Below are 7,787 nucleotides of genomic sequence, written 5' to 3' on the forward strand. Positions count from 1 at the left end.
GTACACGCAAGTTCGATTCATAAAAAGCGCGTGTATGTGGAAAGGTTCCTTTGGTCCATGGTGGTTAGTCCTTGGAAGTTGTGCTTATGATTTCGGACCATTGTGTCTCGACGGGCGTGTCGATCCCTAGTTTTGAAGTTGATGGTATTGTGTTACTATGGTTTTGGCTCTTGGTATTGAGTTAGGCCTAAGACTATATAAGGAGAAGAAGATCATTAGGCAAGATCATCTTTCGACAAGGCTTGAATATCTAAGAGAGAAAGAGATCTGATATGCAGGTTCTGGGTTGCTTGATCTAAGCCAAGGAGAGATCACATCGGTTGATGGAAGACTAGATCTAAGGATAGATCGGGATCTAATGGTTTGAAATGCACTATCATGATATGGTTGATTATGCGTATTTCTAGATCTGCATATTGTCGCAATGTTACGTTTTGGATCTAACTAATGTCTGGTACAGCTGCAAGTTGAGAAAGTTTATTTTTAGATCTGTACGCAGGTTGGCTTCGGTAAAAGAGCGTGTATACGCGGGTTTTGCTCATTGAAGTAGCGTATATCTTTTGAAGCTTGATTTTGGGTTTACAGTGGGGTCTGACTGTTATTGCAGAGTTCTGTAGTCTGCTCTGTGTTCTGGTAACTGGTGATTGACAGGGTTCAGTGGTTCAGTGATTCAAAGTTTGGTTGTTTTATGCTTCAATGATCTGTTGTGGAAATTGAATGATTTGTGGTCTTCAGATTGTAATGTTGTGCTTCAGGAATATCCAAGTCTGAAAATGTATGAAAAGTGATATCTGAAAGAAGGAAGATTGTAGGTCAGCACCTACGTACTAGTATCTTGGCTAGTACAAGAGCAAAGGGGGTTGGAGCTCCCTTCCAAGGAAGTTTGGAGAACGAGAGAAGGTTGAAGCCTTCTGCAGGTTGTAGCCTGCGTACTGGTATAAGGCTGCACCAGTACAAAAGATTGTAAACTGAAGTTTCATATTAAAGAAAGATAGAGACAACTTGCAGCAGGTGGTTTTCACCCACATTGGGTTTCCACCTTATATCTTGGTGTTCATGTGTGTGGCTTTTTATCTGTTCTGTTTTACTGCACATGTTTACTGTTAATGTGATGAATAATGTCCTGATGCACTTAATTGAAGAATAAGCTAACTAAATTGTGAGTTTTCTTCTTATACGCTGTTTTACTTCGTCACAGTAGCGTGTACACGCTGGTTCACTTAACTGAAGTAGCGTATATGTTTCTGAGCATTTAAAAAGTTTGATTAATCTGATAATACTGATTCACCCCCCCTCTCAGTATTATTTCCAACAATTGGTATCAGAGCAGGTCCTTCAGAGAAGCTTGATCGCTTGAAGGAAGATCATTCATCATGAGCAACTACGAGAAAGAAGCATCAATCAGGCCACCGGTTTTTGATGGAACAAATTTCAATTATTGGAAGGTAAGAGTTACTGCATATCTTCAATCTCTTGGTACAGAAGTTTGGGACATTGTAGAAACAGGCTATGCTTTTCCTTCAGCTACTCCTACAGATCCAGCTGAGAAAAAGGCATATGAAACAAATGCAAAAGCAGTCAGTACTCTATTAGGAAGTATATCTCAAACAGAATTCATGAAGGTCATGCACTTCAAATCAGCAAAAGAGATATGGGACAAAATGATCACTAGCTATGAAGGAGATGAACAGGTAAAGCAAGCTAAACTTCAAACTCTCAGGATTCAATATGAGACCCTCAAGATGTATAATGATGAAAGTGTGGCTAATTATTTTCTTCGGGTAGATGAGATTGTTAATTGTATGAAAAATTTGGGTGAAGAAATAAAAGAGACTATAGTAGTTCAAAAGATTCTAAGATCATTATCCCCCAAGTTTGAATCTAAAGTATCTGCAATAGAAGAAAAGGAAAATCTCAAAGTTCTCACTATGTCTCAGCTACATGGAATTCTAACTGCTTATGAAATGAGAAAGGGAGGTCCATCAGACAGAAGGGAAGCTGCTTTTAAGGCATCAAGAAAAGAAGATTACTATGAAGCAAGCCATGTTCCAGAAGAAGAGGAAGAAGAATCAAATTTTGTCAGAAATCTTCAAAGGGGTGCTGGAAGGTTCAGAGGTAAGCTACCTTTCAAATGCTTTGCTTGTGGAAGAGTAGGTCATTATGCTGCAAAATGTCCTAATAAGGATAAAGGAAAAGAACCTGCTAGATGGAATAAGAAACAAAGTGCAAATAAGAAAAGCTACTACACCCATGAAGATAGTGATGGCTTATCAAACAGTGATGAAGATGAACAAGGTAATAAATATAAGCTATTAATGGCATTTGAAGATGATGATTATGAGGATGCTGTAGATGTGGATAATCTCTATAATGAAATTACTAGACTCAAGAGATGCATAGAAGAAAAGAGTGTGATCATTGATACTTTGCAATTTCAAATTGATGAAAAGGAAAAACATCTTGAAAAACTAGAAGGTGAAATTGTTGGTCTCAGAAAAGAAATTGAGAAAACAAAAACTATTAATCTTAAGTTTGTCAAAGGATCTGAAACTTTGGATGAGATTATCAATGTGCAGCGGTCTCCTCTAAACAAGACAGGTTTGGGCTATAATGGAGAAACCTCTCAAGCATCCACCTCAAAAAGTTATCTTGATGCAGCAAGAAGAAATGAGCAGAAGAACAATGAAGATAATCAGGTAAAGCAGGGACGAATTACAAACAGAAACTATCAGGGACAATCCTTCTTAAGGGTGAACAAAAGCTACAACCAACCACAGGTAAAATCTTCTCAGTTTGGCACAAGAATAGATGAAAATAGAAATTACAATCAGTTGGCTGGTAGATTCAATAACCGCAGAAGCTTCTTCAATGGACAATGCTTTTCTTGCCATAACTTTGGTCACAAAGCAGCTCAATGTGTTGCATATAAAACAATCATGACTAGGGAAGCTCAAAAACAAAGAAGTATGACAGGGATTACAAAGAGGACCTATAACAACTTTTCGGTTCTTGAAAATGAAGTTGAATGTTCTATTTGCAATAATTTTGGTCATAAAGAGTCTGAATGCAGGAGCAGGTTTCAGGAGAAAAAGGAACAAGCCACGAGCACCAAAAAATGGAGAATAAAAGAACCTCAGACAGAAAGATGTGGGATAGCGTTTTATGCAGAAGGACAGGAAAATCTATGGTACATTGACAGTGGATGTTCGAAACATATGACAGGTGATAAAGAAAAACTTGAATCTTATTCTACTTTAGAAAAGGGAAAGAAAGTTTCTTTTGGAAATGATACTCCTGCAACTATAAAAGGAAAAGGTATTGCTCCTTTGAAAGAAAAGGTCAAGGCTGGAAATGTTTTGTATGTTGATGGATTGAAGCATAATCTTCTAAGTGTCAGCCAGATGTGTGATCAAAAAACCGAGGTTATTTTCAGATCGAATGGATGTCTTGTTCGTGATCTTGATACAGGTAAAACAGTTCTCAAAGGCAAAAGAACTCCAAATAATCTGTACATATTTGAAGAAGGACAACAACAATGCTATCTTAGCAAGGATGAAGAGCACTGGTTATGGCATCGAAGGTTGGGACATCTAAGCTTCTCACAAATAAGGAAAGCATGCAAATATCAGGCAGTTCGCGATCTTCCAGATATCAAAATTCCAGACAACACCATATGCAAATCTTGTCAGTTTGGAAAGCAAACCAGAACTAACTTTCCAGAGAAGGAAGGATCAGCTAGCTTGCCTCTTGAGCTAGTCCATACAGATGTATGTGGTCCATTTAGGAAAAGGACACCTCGAGGAGAAGAATATCTGATATTATTCATTGATGATTTCTCAAGGTTTGTTTGGTTAGGGCTTATGAAGCACAAAGATGAAGCATTCGAAAAATTCAAATCCTTCAAAGCATTGGCTGAAAATGAATCAGGACACAAAATTAAGTGCCTCAGATCTGACAGAGGTGGGGAGTTCACATCAAATGAATTTTTCGATTTCTGCGATGAACATGGGATAAGAAGAGAATTCTCTACAGCTAGAACTCCTCAGCAAAATGGGGTTGTGGAAAGAATGAACAGAACTATCCAACAAATGGCTCGTGCTATGCTCGATGAATCAGGTACTCCTGCAACCTTCTGGGGTGAAGCTGCACATGCTGCTGTTATCATTCTTAACAAAACAAATGTCCGAGTAAACAGCACTCAAACACCTCATGAGCTTTGGAGTGGTAAAACTCCTTCCGTGAAGCATTTCAAAATCTTTGGGAGCAAATGTTATATTAAGAATACTGATGAGCAACTTGGCAAACTTGAACCTAGAGCAGATGAGGGCATTCTTCTTGGTTATTCTCCACATAGCAAAGCATACAAGTGCTACAATAAAAGACTTGGCAGAATTGTTGACAGTATTGATATAGTGGTTGATGAGAAGGGATATATTCCTAGGCAAGTTCATCATGAAGACATTGAAGAAGATGAAGGTTACTCTCAAAGGCGAAATGATGAAGAAGAAGAACCTCAAGAAGAAGAAGAATCTCAAGAAGAACCAGAGGAGCAGACAAGAATAGAAGAGAAGACTCCATCCAGATATGTCCAAAAGAATCATCCAGAAACTCAGATTGTGGGGCAGAAAGAAGCAGGAGTACAAACAAGAAGGACACTTGCAGAAGCTTCAAGCTACTTGGCTCTACTCTCCTCCATTGAACCACAAAATGTGAAAGAAGCATGCAAAGATGAATGTTGGGTCAAAGCAATGGATGAAGAACTTGAGCAAATCGAAAGGAACAACACTTGGGAATTAGTTCCTAGACCAAAAGATAAGAATGTAATAGGAACAAAATGGGTCTTCAAGAATAAGTTAAATGAAAATGGAGAAGTAATTAGAAACAAGGCCAGACTTGTTTGTAAAGGGTATGCACAGCAAGAAGGAATAGATTTTGAAGAGACCTTTGCTCCTGTGGCAAGACTAGAGGCCATCCGAATGTTCCTTGCTCTCTCAAGCTTTCAAAACTTCAAGGTATTTCAAATGGACGTGAAATCAGCCTTCCTGAATGGAGACTTAGAAGAAGAAGTATATATTGAGCAGCCAGATGGGTTCATTCTTGGAAATGATCCAAACCTTGTATGCAGATTGAAAAAGGCACTCTATGGGCTCAAACAAGCTCCAAGGGCTTGGTACTATCGGTTGGACAAATATCTTCACCAACAAGGCTTTTCAAAAGGATCAGCAGATAGCAATCTCTATATAAAAGTTGAAAATAACAAATTGCTAATTCTTGTTGTTTATGTAGATGATATTATTTTTGGCAGCAATGAAGAGACCATGAGTCAAAACTTTGCCTTGGTTATGCAGAAAGAATTCGAAATGTCACTTCTTGGAGAATTGACATATTTTCTTGGATTGCAAATCCAACAAAATGAAGGAGGTATCTTCTTGTCTCAAACCAAATACCTCAAGCAGATCTTGAAGAAGTATGGCATGGAAGAGTCAAAGCCAGTATGTACACCCATGGTTACAGGATGCAGCCTCAGTGCAAATGATGAATCAGCAGCAGTCCACCAACCCACTTATAGATCCATGATTGGGAGTTTGCTTTATTTGACAGGTACTCGACCAGATATTACACATGCAGTAGGAATGGTTGGAAGATTTCAAGCCAACCCAAAGGAAACTCATCTTCAGGCAGTCAAAAGAATCTTCAAATATCTTCAAGGGACCCAAAACTATGGCTTATGGTATCCTAGAAATACTGATCTCACTCTTCATGCTTACACAGATGCAGATTGGGCTGGAAGTGTGGATGATAGGAAAAGCACAAGTGGAGGTGCTTTCTTCATGGGTTCCAGATTAGTATCTTGGTTCAGCAAGAAACAAAGTTCGATTGCCTTATCTACAGCTGAAGCAGAATATGTGGCTGCAGCATCTTGTTGCACACAACTTCTTTGGATGATGCAGACCTTGCAGGACTTTCAAATCACTTGCACTCCACCTGTCTCTATCTTATGTGATAATACAAGTGCAATCAGCATTTCAAAGAATCCTGTCATGCACTCAAAGACCAAGCACATACCAATCAAGTACCATTTTCTTCGGGAACAAGTGCTTGAGCAGAAGGTCAAGTTGGAGTATGTTCCTTCTAAGGAGCAAGTTGCTGATATTCTCACAAAACCACTGCCCAGGGAAACTTTTGAATATCTCAGACAAAAGCTGGGAGTAGTTGATGCTTCATCCTGTTGTTGAAGTTTGTTTGTTCTACAGAAAAATTGGTATACGCAGGTTACGGAAGGGATATGTGCGTATACACGCGGTTTAATGATGGGTAAGTCGCGTGTATGCTGGACGCTTGTTGCAGAAAGAATATCCGCGTACATACGCTGTTTTGTACAGGATAAAACGCGTATATGAAGTTCTGAACAGCAAGGGAAAACTCTGAAGTTCTGAACAGCAATAGGAATGTCAGAATTCTTCAGGCACAGTTTCAGGGAGTGCAACAGGCACAGGTTCAGGGGGAGCAGCTCAAAAGTCTCATAAAGCATTGTTGGCATTCAGATGTTTTGGTTGTTGGTTTCAGGAGAAGGAGCTCAGAAAGAAATTTTGGTTGCTGATCTAACAAGATGTTTATCAGATGCTGCTGGTGTCTTTCCTAAGTCTTGGTCTAGATCTGTTGTCTCTATGTCATGTATCTCTCTTGTCATATCTCTTTTATGGTGTCAAGGTCATGTAACGGCCTTTGTTGGTTTCCCCACTATGCCTGGGATGAATGCTGTAATATAATTGGTTGTTTCTGTTATGTCCCCTCTTGGTAGGGAGTATGGATGTATGTATTGAGTCTTTTGGTGATAGGAAGGTCCCTTATGGTGTATAAGTCTTGGTTCTTGTTGAAGAACATCTTTTGCAGATCTGGCCTTCGGTCAGGGGGAGCACAAGTCAGCACAGCCAAACAGAGATATCAGCATGTCCTCAGGGGGAGCACAGCCCTTTGCCCTTGATGTCAAAGGGGGAGAGTGACTTGGTGTGATGGTTGCCATCAAGTCCAAAGGGGGAGATTGTTGGCATTATGATTCAAGTGTTGTCCTTGATGGCAACTCACTCAGAGGATGGTACAGGTGCTCAGAGGTTGGTACAGGTGATGGCAACTTAATCAGAAGACAGATCTCAGTACAGCATACCAAGGAAGCTCATACACGCCGTTTCGTTAAGCCCAAGTCGCGTGTACACGCAAGTTCGATTCATAAAAAGCGCGTGTATGTGGAAAGGTTCCTTTGGTCCATGGTGGTTAGTCCTTGGAAGTTGTGCCTATGATTTCGGACCATTGTGTCTCGACGGGCGTGTCGATCCCTAGTTTTGAAGTTGATGGTATTGTGTTACTATGGTTTTGGCTCTTGGTATTGAGTTAGGCCTAAGACTATATAAGGAGAAGAAGATCATTAGGCAAGATCATCTTTCGACAAGGCTTGAATATCTAAGAGAGAAAGAGATCTGATATGCAGGTTCTGGGTTGCTTGATCTAAGCCAAGGAGAGATCACATCGGTTGATGGAAGACTAGATCTAAGGATAGATCGGGATCTAATGGTTTGAAATGCACTATCATGATATGGTTGATTATGCGTATTTCTAGATCTGCATATTGTCGCAATGTTACGTTTTGGATCTAACTAATGTCTGGTACAGCTGCAAGTTGAGAAAGTTTATTTTTAGATCTGTACGCAGGTTGGCTTCGGTAAAAGAGCGTGTATACGCGGGTTTTGCTCATTGAAGTAGCGTATATCTTTTGAAGCTTGATTTTGGGT

The sequence above is a fragment of the Pinus tabuliformis genome, chromosome 4_1 (genome assembly GCF_031772625.1).
Source record: "Pinus tabuliformis cultivar Carrire ecotype Pingquan chromosome 4_1, CPIR1, whole genome shotgun sequence".
In the NCBI taxonomy this organism is placed as follows: Eukaryota; Viridiplantae; Streptophyta; class Pinopsida; order Pinales; family Pinaceae; genus Pinus; species Pinus tabuliformis.